This window comes from Phascolarctos cinereus, unplaced genomic scaffold, assembly GCF_003287225.1.
Source record: "Phascolarctos cinereus isolate Bilbo 61053 unplaced genomic scaffold, phaCin_HiC Scaffold_1;HRSCAF=81, whole genome shotgun sequence".
In the NCBI taxonomy this organism is placed as follows: domain Eukaryota; kingdom Metazoa; phylum Chordata; class Mammalia; order Diprotodontia; family Phascolarctidae; genus Phascolarctos; species Phascolarctos cinereus.
Window position 1 is genome coordinate 75,855,692 of NW_027555514.1, and position 12,865 is coordinate 75,868,556.

Sequence of the window (12,865 nt, forward strand, 5' to 3'; positions counted from 1 at the left end):
AGAACAGGAAGTACAGATAGTAGCTATGAAAAAGGCTTAAAGGAAAAAGACAATTGAGTTGAATACAGAGCACTCAAGCTGCCATGTGGGTAAATCTAACTGCCAGTGACAGTGGAACCTTACCGGAGTACACAATGTAATATACATGAGGTGGTTCCTCTTTGGCTCTTCTCCATGTTGATTTAATTTATGAAATATCAAGTAGAATTTGTTATTGGGAAGTTACACAATGGACTAGGAGGATGGGGATCTAATGGTCAGAAAGAACTTTGAGAGTGTCTCTTAACCTTTTTAATTCTTATTTTTCAGGGTGAGAAAAAAGACAATAACCTAGCAAGGTTATTGCTGGGGACCATTGAGAAGCAGGACTGAAAAGCATCTAAAATTGTACCATATGTAGAGAAGCAGTGTGGATAGACTGCATAGGGAGCCAGTCTCAGATTCCAGAGGACCTGGGCTCAAGGCTTGCTTTTGACACATCCTGGCAGTATCACCCTGGGCAAGTATTTGTCTTTGACTTTGTGTCTCATTGGCCCAAATAACTCTAAGACTGATTTGCAGAGCAGTGCAGAGCTGCTGTGTCCTCATTGGGAGTTCCTTAAATCAATGAAAAAAAAACAGGAACAGTATAAATAAAAATGTCATCTGTAATAAATGACAGTAGCAATTCACATTGTACTGTTGCTTTGCAGTAGAGAAGAAGATGCTTTTGAAAGGAAATCTCAGTTTGGTCATCACAGTATTAATCTCAAAGAAAAGGCAGTATTATTGATCATAGCGTTGAGAAATGGAAGAGACCTCAGATATGACAAGGATATAGATCACTGATCTGGAGCTGGAAGAGATTGATAGGCCATCTGGTCCAACCCATTCATTTAACAGATAAGGTAAATATAGCCCACAGAGGTCAAGTAATTTATTCAAAGTCACATAGGCAGGAGTTAGGATTCAAACCCAGATCTGCAAGCTATCAATCTGGGAGATCTTTTTTCCACAGTATCAGAATTAAAGAGTTTCCTGAAAGACTGAATGTAGCTTCTGCATGTGCATATGCTACACTAGAAAAAAAAAAGCAGTACTGAGTTTGTCACCAGAATATCTAGATTTGAATTTCGACTCCATCACTTACTACCTATGTAACGTTGAACACATTGCTTCATTTCTGTTAGTCTCAGTTATTGACATAAGATGGGCACACAACATTTGCACTGCCTAATTCCACAGAATTGTAAATGTGGACGTCCTTTTGGGGCACCTTAGTGGCTCGCTGGATAGAGCACTGGGGCTAGAGTCAGGAAGACCTGAGTTCAAATCCTACCTCAGATACTTATTAGCTGTGTGACCCTAAGCAGGCCACTTAACCCTGCTTGCCTTAGTTTCCTCATCTGTAAAATGAGTTGGAGAATAAAATGACAAACCATTACAGTATCCTTGCCAAGAAAACTCCAAATAGGGTCATGAAGAGTCAGATTTGAAACAACTCAACAACTACAACTCCAAAGATTGTTGTAAGGAAAACACTTTTGAACCCTTACACAGTTCTATAATATGAGGTATTATTATCATATTCTATACTTTAAAATAGTTTATACACACACACTCACATACATAGCACAGACATATAATATGTATAAGACTTATAAGTAAAAACGTGAAGGTTTTATTTTTGTTTTTGTTTTTTATTCAGACCTAGCTGCTATATGGAACTCCTCATGAGGAAATTCTGCCTAGCCCTGAAGATTGGCATTCATCCTATGAATTATGGTTCTGGAGAGCTGCTAGGAGACACTGATGAATTAAATGACTTGTCCAAAGTCACACAGTCAGTATATGTCACAGGCAGAATCACACATTGAAGGTTAGAAAGGATCTTAAAGGCCATCTGGTCCAGCCCCTTTGTGTTTTATGTATGAAGAACTCAGTTCCTAAGAGGTTAACTGATTATCCAAGGTTATATAAGTAATAAGTGACAGGATCAAGATTTCAGTCCAGGTTTTCTTACCTCTAAGGCTAGCTATCTAACCATTAGGCAACATTGCTTCTTATGTATGTGTTTGTGTATTGTGTGTGTGTGTATTGGTACACACAGTTAGACACATATAATATCAATATTGACCATATCATAGTCAATGGTGAGGTCACAGATACAGCTATAAGCTAGACCTAGTCTGATGTTCCAGGCATGCTGTTTTCTGGGTAGCACACTGAGCAGTTCTGACTACCCTCCCTGCTGAATGCATGAGCCCTTTGCTTCAGACCCTGTCCTGGCCCTGTGACAACATGGCCTGCCAGCTGCTTCCCTACCGACAGCAGCCACTTGCGAAATTCTGCTTCAGTGACATTTCCCAGTGCTGGATGTGTGAGCGATCTTTTGGCCTATGTACCCTTTAAGGGAAGAAAACAACTTCATGTAAGTAGTTGAAATTGAATTAAATTGAGCTCCAAAATGTTCTTTAGTTCATTTCTCTCCTGAGGTGCAATGTATAATTGCAAATTCAATGGTGATAGCTGTGCTTACATCTGGTTTTTGCCTTGCTTTATCTTTCTGTCATCTTGAAATACAGATATGGGGAGTAGCTATAAATAGGTGAAATCTACACTATACAGATGAACAATTCTTTCATTTCCCAAAACTAGGGGTCCCGAATTACAGGTAGGAGGTAATGAAGTATAGTGTGAAAAAACAAAATACAAAATACAAAAACAAAACCTCGGCTTGGGAATCTGGAGCCCTGAGCAGAGAAGCGGCATCAGAATGCTGGGTCTGGAGTCAGGCTTACCTGGGATCAGATCTCACCTCTGACTCTGATTAGCTATAGCATCCGGGGCAATTCTAAGATAGCTTCTTTATCTGAAATGGGGATAAGTACCTACTTCACAGGGTTTGTTGTGAGCCTCATTTGAGATAATATATGTAAAGAGCTTTACAAACATTAAAGTGCTATGTGAATGTCAGCTATTATTAGTTCCAGCTCTTCCCTACTTAGATAACTTGGGATCTATCCATTAATCATTATCATCATTGACAAATATTTATGGAGAACTTACTATGTTTAAGATGCTATATTCACTATTAGAAATATATGGTGCTCTGACACCAAGTTCCAACCCTAAACAGCTTAGAATCTTGCTTGAGAGACAGTATTAAGACAAGAAAAAACTTTTTTTTTTTAAATTGGGATAACTGGATTTCAATATAATTGGTTTCCTTTGCAGGCCTATTTTATTTTATGCATTTAAAAACATTACTCTGAAAAAGGGTCCATAGATTTTATTAGACTGACATACACAAAAAGTTAAAAAGCCCTGTTATAGGGTGGGTTCCACAAAATGGAACCTTAGGTAGTCTGAGGAAGCCTATAAATACTTCAGAATAATGTTTTTAAATGCATAAAAATGCAAAGGATTCCAAAGGTGCACACAAAAAAGGACAGGAATCCATGATATAAACATAGATAATAGAAGGTAGTTTATATGCTAAGAAACAGTATGGTATAGCACATAGAAGGCTAACCTCAGTCCAGGAATCAGGAAAACCTATGTTCATGCCCCATCTCTGACATGTAATTCTATGGGTTGTGTGACCCTGGACAAGTGACTTTAGCAGCTACCGTTAGCAACTGTGTAGAATTATAAATCACAAAGCAGGTTCTGATATGCATTGATAGATGGAATTTTGTTGCTAGGAGTTCCCTATGTAATAAAATCATAACTTTTGTCCACAAAAAGGGGGAGAATAAATTTTTTTAAAAATACTATATATGGTAAATGCCAAATGGGTGGTACAGTTAATGCTAAAAGAATTCAGAAGATGGCAGGATAACCAAAAGCTAGAACAATTAGGAAAGACTTTATGGGGAAAAAACCATGAGTTGGATCTTAATGGAAGAGTTAAGGTTTTGGGGACTGATCTGTGGTTATACTGGGGAAGGAAGTACTGCCTCTCAAAGGAAGAGTAGAAGCATCAATATGGGAAGAAAAAAAAGGGGCCAAGGCATCCTGGACAGCAGGAACAGAAGTGGGAAGGTGGAGGTTTCATCTTGGTTTATGAGCCCCCCCAAAAAAATTCCTTCCTTCTTTTAGAGTCACATTTCATCATAGATTAAGGATGAAATCACTCAGCTGAATCAACAAACTTATTCACCAAACTGGGCATTCTGAATGATGTTTTGGCTACTATCAAAAATCCGACCCATCTTCAAAGAACAAATGCTTGTCATCAGTGAAGAGAGTTAGAGAAATGTGTGATGGACTCAGAGGAAAATTGCAATAAAAAGAACCATAGCACCCCCATTGAAATAATGTGTGGCCTCCCAGGTTGACTTCTTTGGAGGGGATAACATTCATTGAATGTATAAATTCTGTTTGTGAGAGAAAAAAATTCTTATTTTATAGCCATAATTCATCAATCCTTTTGGAAATTCTGATGATTGAGAAGGATGAAGTGCATGGGAGAAAAAAGAGAAAGAGGGGAAATGAGGGAACAAAAAATAACCACTTATTAAGAACTTACTATGTGCAAAGAACATAGAGGCAAATGCTGAGGATATAGTTAGGAAAGTAAGATAGTCTCTGCCCTTAAGGAATTCACATTATAATGGAGAAGACAACACATACAGAGGCTATCAGCTATAGTTCATATGGAAAGATGGGCCTTGGGGTGCAGCATCAACAGATGGCAATGACTGTTTTTAATATCATATCACTTCCTAAGTTTGAGTCATTGACAGGGCCAAGGACCTTGGTCACAAGGACTTTCCTTTCTGGGTCTCCAATAGCTGTGGCTACAGCATCTGCAGGAACATTTGCCAGCGTAGGCTTCATCTCCATAAGGATGGCTTCCCAGGATGACAGTTACAGGTACCAGGCTGGAAGCATTGCTATTCCTAAGGCAAAGGATGTGATAGAGACTGATAAAGAAGAGAATTTAGGGAACCTCAAATAAAATGATCCCTTAAAAAGAGTTCACTTCTTTAATAATTGTCCATCAAATTTGCCTTACAGTCCAATAATACAGCAATTTCCCTAGAACAGAGAAGGTATTTTCTTAGGCTCAGAACCATACGTGGCAAATTATTCATTGAACTTCAGCAGCATATTTCATCAGTGAATCAACCGGAATAAGACACAGCTCCTGCCTAAGAGATTGCACCGCAAGGTTTAAATGCATCTCATTCTCCACACTGCCAAGAACGATTCGAAAGTTCAAAGGGCCTCTAAAATGCCTGTACTGAGAAAGAGAGAGAGAGAGAGAGAGAGAGAGAGAGAGAGAGAGAGAGAGAGAGAGAGAGAGAGAGAGAGAGAGAGCAGCAACTTGTAGAGATGGAAGAGTTTGGAGCAGGCACAGATCAGCTAATGAAATGTAGTTCCTGATAATCGATGGAAGCAAGTTTCACTGCCAGAGATCTGCATTTACATAGAGGGACCACCTTGATTCAGAATTTAAAATGCTACTGGGCTCTTTTCTGCCTGCCTTCCCTTTATGCAGCTGGCTACTCTGACAGCAATCAGAACTTTTTTTTTTTAAGCAGTCTGATGAAAGTTCAATCCACACCTTCTCATTCAATCAGTCAGTTAGTCCACAAACATTTATTAAGCACGTACTACATTCCAGCCACTGTGCTAAGCACTAGGAGAACAAAGAAAGATAAAAGACAGTCCCTGCTCTCAGGGAGCTCACAGTCCAATGGGGAGACAACATGTACATAACCACATACAAACAAGCTCTGTATGGGATAAATTGGAAATAATCAACAAAGGGAGGGCATTAGAAATCAAAAGGGGTTGGAAAAGGCTTCTTCTAGGAGATGGGATTTTAGAATATGGGGCAATGCAGGAAGCCAGGAAAAATTCTTTCCTGAAATTCAATTCAATAAACAGTCCTAGAGTGCCCACTATGTGCTGAGGTCTGTGGTAGGTGTTGTGCAATATGAAACATCCTTATTGAATAGGCAAGGCAACCTTCCTGAAGGTTGGATTTGGAGTTTGAGGGCCCGGGTTTAAAGATGCTTAACTCTCTGGGCCTCAGCTTCCTCATTTATAAAATGAGGGTGGTTGACCAGATAATCTACATGGTCTTTTCCTGGTATAAATTACATGATTAATGTGAAGTATCACGGCATAGTATTGCATACTAGACTTGGCATCAAGAATGTCTGAGTTAAATCCTGTCTCTGATACTTACCAATACTTGACAACTTGACTACTTAGCCCCTCATAGCTCTAAATTCCCCATCCGTAAAATAGATTCTATTAAAAAAAAAACTACTCAATTGGGTAGTTGTGACGATCAGATGAGAGAACGTATGTGAAGTTCTGTATCAATGTTAATTATTATTTTGTTGTTGTTCAGTCATTTATGTCATGTCTGACTTTTCATGATCCCCATTTGAGATTTTCTTGGCAAAATTACTGGGATGTTTTTTCCATATCTTTCTCCAGCTCATTTTACAGATGAGGAAGCTGAGGCAAACGAGGTCAAATGACTTGTTCAGGGTCACACAGCTACTAAATATCTGAGTCTGGATTTGAACTAAGGACTTCCTGACTCCAGTTCCAGCACTCTATCCACTGAGCCACCCAGCTGCCCCTATTATTATTATATTACAAAAACAAGTGAAATCTATAACTAACAGATCAGTTCAGCAAACAAACATATACCTTGTGTCCCAGAATTCTTGGTGTAGATTTAATAAGCTATCAAAGTTTAAAGCTGCACTAAGACTTTTGAGACACCCTATATTTCACACCTGTTATGTGAAAAGCATGAAAAGGAATGGGGGAGGGGGAGTAGATAGAAAGTTTGCCTCATACTCAGGAAAACTTAAGTTCAAATTTTCCTTCTGATATATTCTGGCTTAGAGACCACAGGCAAGTCACAACCTTGCAGTGCATATAGGCTACTCTTTAAAACAGGCTTCTTTTCTATGAACTTTTTCAAAAATATTTAAAACTATATTTCAATATAATTGATTTCCTTTTTAATCCTATATATTCTACTTCAAGCATTTCAAAACAGTATTATGAGAAGGTGTCTGTAGGCTCACCAGACTGCCAAAGGGATTTATGACCCCCCAAAAGGTTAATAACACTTGCTCTAAGATTATAAATTTCAGAACAGTTGCTGATTATACACTGGTCAGATCAGTTTCTTCATCTTTAATTCCCTAAAACAGTGAAATCACATATTTTCCGGTACTTAACTGCTCCTCCTCCCCCCAAAAAAAGTAGAGATAAATGTACAATGGGTGGTACTAGGTACAGGAACTACATAGACTAAAAATTATATAGACCCTGCCCCGTGGAGCTTAAATCTAAAATTTCAGAACAGCGTTAAACACAAACAAGTATGATACAAAGTGAAGTGTAATAAAAGAGACACAATCAGCAGTTTTTTTCATAGTTTTATAAGAAAATATGAGAAGAGGAATCACTTTCATCAAAGAGAAAAAGGGACAGTTTCAGAAAGAGAGGGCTCTGAACTGGTCATTTAAGAAATGAAGGATTTTAACAAGTGAGGTTGGGATGAGCCCATTGGATGGAGTGTGTGAGAATACACAGATGAAAAGCAAAGATCAAGAAAGAGTTTCACTAAAACTTAGAGTACATAAAGGGGACTAGGAAACAGAACTAGAAACAGTGGAGGGCTCTAAACAGGGGTGTGATGGGGCCAGCAAGAAGTGGTGCCTGGGAATTCTTAAATTTTTCATGTGAGCCTTTACCAAAATCAGCAAATGCTACAAATCAGGACTTGATTTATTATTTTGTCAATTGTCTAAACTTAAGAAAGTGATAGAGAACTATTAATAAGTCAGGTTAAACTTTAAAGTGGGTCATGCATGCATTCTTCCTCAGAGAGCTGATTATTAAACATTTACTGGCACACCTTTGACTGAAACTCAAGATTTTCAGAATAAGTAACTATCTAAAATCCAGTTTTCCCTTATACATTGCTTATTTCCAGTTTTGGTGTCCATTTCTATTATGAACAGATTTTAGAGTTTCAAGCATAATTAAAATAAAATCATTTTGAAAAGTAACTAAATTTGTTTCCTAAATTTTCTAAAATTTCTTTTACTAAGATTCCTTTTTTTCACCAATCTCCCCTCCATTTCAATGTTCTTTGGATCTACAAGACTCCAAAATAACTGGCAAAATACTCGGCCAGAAAACTTGTTTTGCCTTTTTGGCTTTTATTATGGCAAATAATAGATTCGACTTTTTTTTTTTTTTAATGAATGGACTGATCATCTGGTAAATTGCCTGACGACCTGTTGTTTTGGAATTGTATAGATACAACCTAAAAACACTGATGCCCAGCAGCTAGGCTGTTGATGACATTATATATAAGAACAAACCTCTTGCTTCCTACACACTTCATTTTTTTTGCCTTCTGTTTTTACATATACATTTGCTGATTTTTCTCCTTTCACCCAGTTATCCACTTAAAACTAACTCTCTTCCAACCTACTCTACCATCCACCATTGCCTACTTGCTCAACACATGTATAGCTTCCCAGTATATGCCTCTCTAACCCAAGTGAAGTTAAAGTGACTTCTTAAAGAAAATAACAGTGTGTAGATGGACTTTACTTCTACTTAACCTCCACGTTGACTTTTCTAGTGGAGGGCAAAAATCTTCTCTTTAAAATCTATGTGCATAATTGCATGTATTCTTCTATATTTTATATATGGAAAGGAATGTGATTTCTGCCTCCTCAAACTTTGTTGTTGTTATCACAGGGTTTAGCCACAGATGATGAGGTTTGAACATGAGAATAAGGTGTTTAAAATTGCTGTATTATGAGCAGGTCCCCTGAGTGAATCATAAAGGGGAACATAGTTGGCTAAGCAGAAAATCAGCCAAGTCTCTGAAGACCATTAAAAGGCTTAGCTGTGAACTCTTCATGGAATTGAGGCCAGTTATAAGTAAAGGAAGAATTTGACCCCTGAGAGGGACTTTTTCTTGGTGGGAGGAGAGATTTATTTCTCCTCCCCCTCTTTGGATATAGCATTTTGAATCAGAATTACTCAACCAGTAAGAGGCACCTTATCCCCTAGTTTAGGAGTTCATTAAATGAAGACAGTTAAAGTCATGATTAAGATCAATCCATAAGAGAGCAAGACACATACTCCAAATAACCACAGACACAGAGAAGAAGTCACTTGAGGGAGGGACAGAAATGAGACCACTGGCATAAGAAAGAAAACAGCTTCCTGGTGACTTAAGAGAGAGCTAGCCTTGGCAGTAGAGAGTCAAGTTAAAGGTAGAAAACCCAAGAAGGCCAGATGAGTGACTTACCTAGCAGAAATACTGTACCCATCCATGAGATGTATGAGTATTATAAGGAGAAAGCAAGGGCATTGAGGCTCTTCATGACCAAAGTTGTAAGTTTTCTTGTTCACATAAATTCCTTAACTGTGTATTTCCCAGTATAACTCTTTTTATGCTCTATCATCGTATTCTACATATGTGCACATTCTTCCCAAGAATGCTGCCTGAATTAGTGAGTGCCTCAGATTTAGGGGAAAAATGTTTTATAGCTACTATCCTTACTATATGATACATAAATAACTGTGCTAACAACTAATTGTGTCTAGTGATTGCTAAATGAAAGGCACACACCAGTAGGGTTCATATTCGAGGAGCAGGTTCTAGAAGAGTACACACAACCCTGGAGGACCCGATGTTAGCAACTGCCCATTATGGACCCCAACTGCAAATGCAAGGGCTAAGTTATATGTGTGCCTATGTGTGTATACACCTCTGAGCTACACGTGCGTGCACGCACACACACACACACACACACACACACACACACCCCTATGTATATCACATACATGTACATATAAGTACACATATTATACACATTTACCTAGCTGTATCTCAAAAATGTTTAAAGCATAGACAGTGCAGCATAATGGATTAGGAACTGGCCTCCCAATCAGGATGCTCTACTGCTGACACATCCTGGCTACTTGGCCTTGGGCAAATCATGTAACTTCTTATTGCTCCAGGCAAACCTATACAGTTACAGAAGAAATATCGATCTGCTTTGGTAGAGGAGGGTCTTCAGTGGGAGCTCCCTATGCAGATGAAATCATAGCTATGGTGTTTTTTTTTTAATCATAGACCCTTTACCTAATGTTGTTTTTCTTACTACCTGTCTTGACTGAAAGATCCTAACTTTCTGAAAAATTGCCCTTGTCCAACTAGTATGCCAGGAAATCAATCTCCTTTAATTCTTCTTTTCTACTGTGGCCTTTATTTTATCTGCTACTTCGTATCTCTCACCTCTTTGAAAGTTGATAATGAGAAAGACAAGATGAAAAGATAGAGATGCCTGTAGTCTTGTTAAAAAGAAAATAAAAATAAAAGACATTTCATTCCGAATTGGCTCTTAGGGTTTGATATACCTTTTATTGGATCAATTAGGAAATAATGGACAAATTCCAGTGGGCCACTACCATGAATTTACCGCTTAGCCCTAGTCTGGGGATTGTATAGAAAACTTTAGACAGAAGGCTCTTTGGATCAGGGCTTTTACTATATGTTAGATCCCTGAGGCAGATGCCTAGACAGGACTGATATTTTGCAAAGTTGGACGAGTTCAGTATTGCCTAAACGGTGTGATCTGAGAGCTTGATTTGGGGAAACATTTTATGTGCCCTGTTCACTGTTATCTGGAATTTCACTTTAGAAGCCCTTTGACTTTAGCCTGGGTCAGTAGTTCCTAAACATTTCGAACAGGGATTCTCAACATAGTTTATGTATGTTATGGATCTCTTTGTCAGTCTGGCAAAGCTTACAGATCCCTTCTCAAAATAATGGTTTAAAATGAGTAAAACAAAATACATATGATTACAATGAGAGCCAACTATACTGAAATACAATTATCAACATCTTTTTTTAAAGAAGTTTGTAGACATCAGGTTAAGGACTCCTGACTTACTCTATGACAATCTTTTTCTAACATTAAAAGATTCCTGCACTGGATTAGTTGTTCTATTAATACGTGATTGACTGACAAACCATATTTAATTCAATTCCCAAACATTAATTAAGCATGGGCTGTATACAAGGCACAGTGTTAGGCAATGGGGCTACAAAGACAAAAATGAAGCAATCCTAACCCTCAAGGAACTTGGATCAATTAGGGAATAATGGACAAATTTCAGTGGACCCACTACCATGAATTTACTTTAGCCCTAGATTTGGGGATGTATAGAAAACCTTACATGTAAGGCTCTTTTTTTGTGTCAGGGGTTAGTGGGGAGGGTGGTTATAACACATACTCAGGTAAGTGAATAAATACCAAGTAGAATCAAAATGATTTTGACATTGGAGAGGAATCGGGAAAAGCCCATCTAGGTAATGATGCATTAGCTGAACTTTGAGGGCATTAGATTTTAGGACACAGAGTTGACATGTCTGGACAACGGTCCCTAGTGCTCAAAGGATCATAGACTTGGAATCCTGTTAAAATGCAAATTTCTTGGGATAAAAACCCAACCTTATAGGTGAGTGACACAAAAGAAATCTCAGCACAGTGCATTCAGTTATGATATCTATTAGGGCTCTCTCAAAACTATTTCCCAAACACATATAATTTTATGGGAACACATTAAACCTTGAAGTTGCATACATTCTCAGAGCATCACCAACTTCTGCCTTGCATTAAACCAATATTTTCCATATTCCCACAAGGTTGGGTTTTTTCCCCCACATAAGTTTGTTCACAAGTCACCTGGGCATCAATAAACAAATCTCAGGATTCTCCACCAAACACACATTCACTCATGCTTTCCCATTAACTCACTACTACTCTTCTGTCTTTGTGGTCTCTCTCCCCCTCCATCTCTCTGTCTCTGTCAGTGTCTCTCTGTGTCTCCATCTACTGGTTTCTCTGGCTTCCTTTCTGTCAATCAAACTCTTATTTTCTACAGGAAGGCTTTCCCAACCTTTCTTAATCCTAGTACCTACCCTTTCTTAATTATTTCCTATTTATCCTGTATATAGCTGGCTTTCTAAATATTTGTTTGCATGTTGTTAGATTGTAAACTTTTTGAGTGTTGGAACTGTCTTTTGCTTCTTTTTGGATCCCTCATACTTAGCACAGTGCCTGACACTTAGTAGGTGCTTAATATGTTTATTGACTATCTGTCCGTCTCTCTTTCGTCACTAATTCTAGTACAGAATTTCACAACAGAATTTGAGAGTTGGAAGAGATCTTAGAGGACATCTAGTCCAACCCATGCATGAAAGATATCTATGCTCTCACATAGCATAGAAGAGGTCATTTGTCCTATGCTTGAAGACCTCCAGAGAAGGGAATCATTTCTTCAGGATATCACCGTTCCACTGTGAAACAACTCTAATTATTGGAAGTTCTACCCCAACCTCTATCCCTGTCAGCCTTAGAATCAAGTCTAAATTGCAACTTGCATCTTAGATCAAGTTTGTTTTTGTTTTTGTTTTTGCATCTTTTATCAGTTGCTCATAGTTCTGTCCTATGGGGTCAAAGAGAACAAATCTAATCTGTAACACTAGTCCTTCTGTGTATTCAGCTCTTTATGCACTCTAGACTTCACATCCAGGGGCCAGATCTGCCATGCCAAACAATGATCACAACTGTCATGAAATTATCCTGATGTTCTTTCATAGTCAGACATAATTATTAATTATGATTATCTATAAGCCCCCTTTACCTTCCAAATATAATTGTCTGCCTTTTTAAGGTTTGTACTCAGATTCTAAAATACTGGCCAATAAACAGAAAACCTTATCCTACCTTTATACAGAACTGTGGTGAGTCTGAACCTATTTATGATTGCTGCTACTCAAGAGACATAATGAAGGTAGAGA

At 38.2% G+C, this 12,865-nt stretch overlaps 1 long non-coding RNA gene across 1 annotated transcript; it reads left to right on the top strand.

The window, feature by feature from the left end:
• Positions 1 to 603: 603 nt before the first annotated feature.
• Positions 604 to 4,347, top strand: LOC110211192 (uncharacterized). The gene is made up of 3 exons (XR_002325295.2): positions 604 to 887; positions 1,688 to 2,410; positions 4,084 to 4,347. It is a non-coding gene; the product is annotated as an uncharacterized LOC110211192 (long non-coding RNA).
• Positions 4,348 to 12,865: the final 8,518 nt, after the last annotated feature.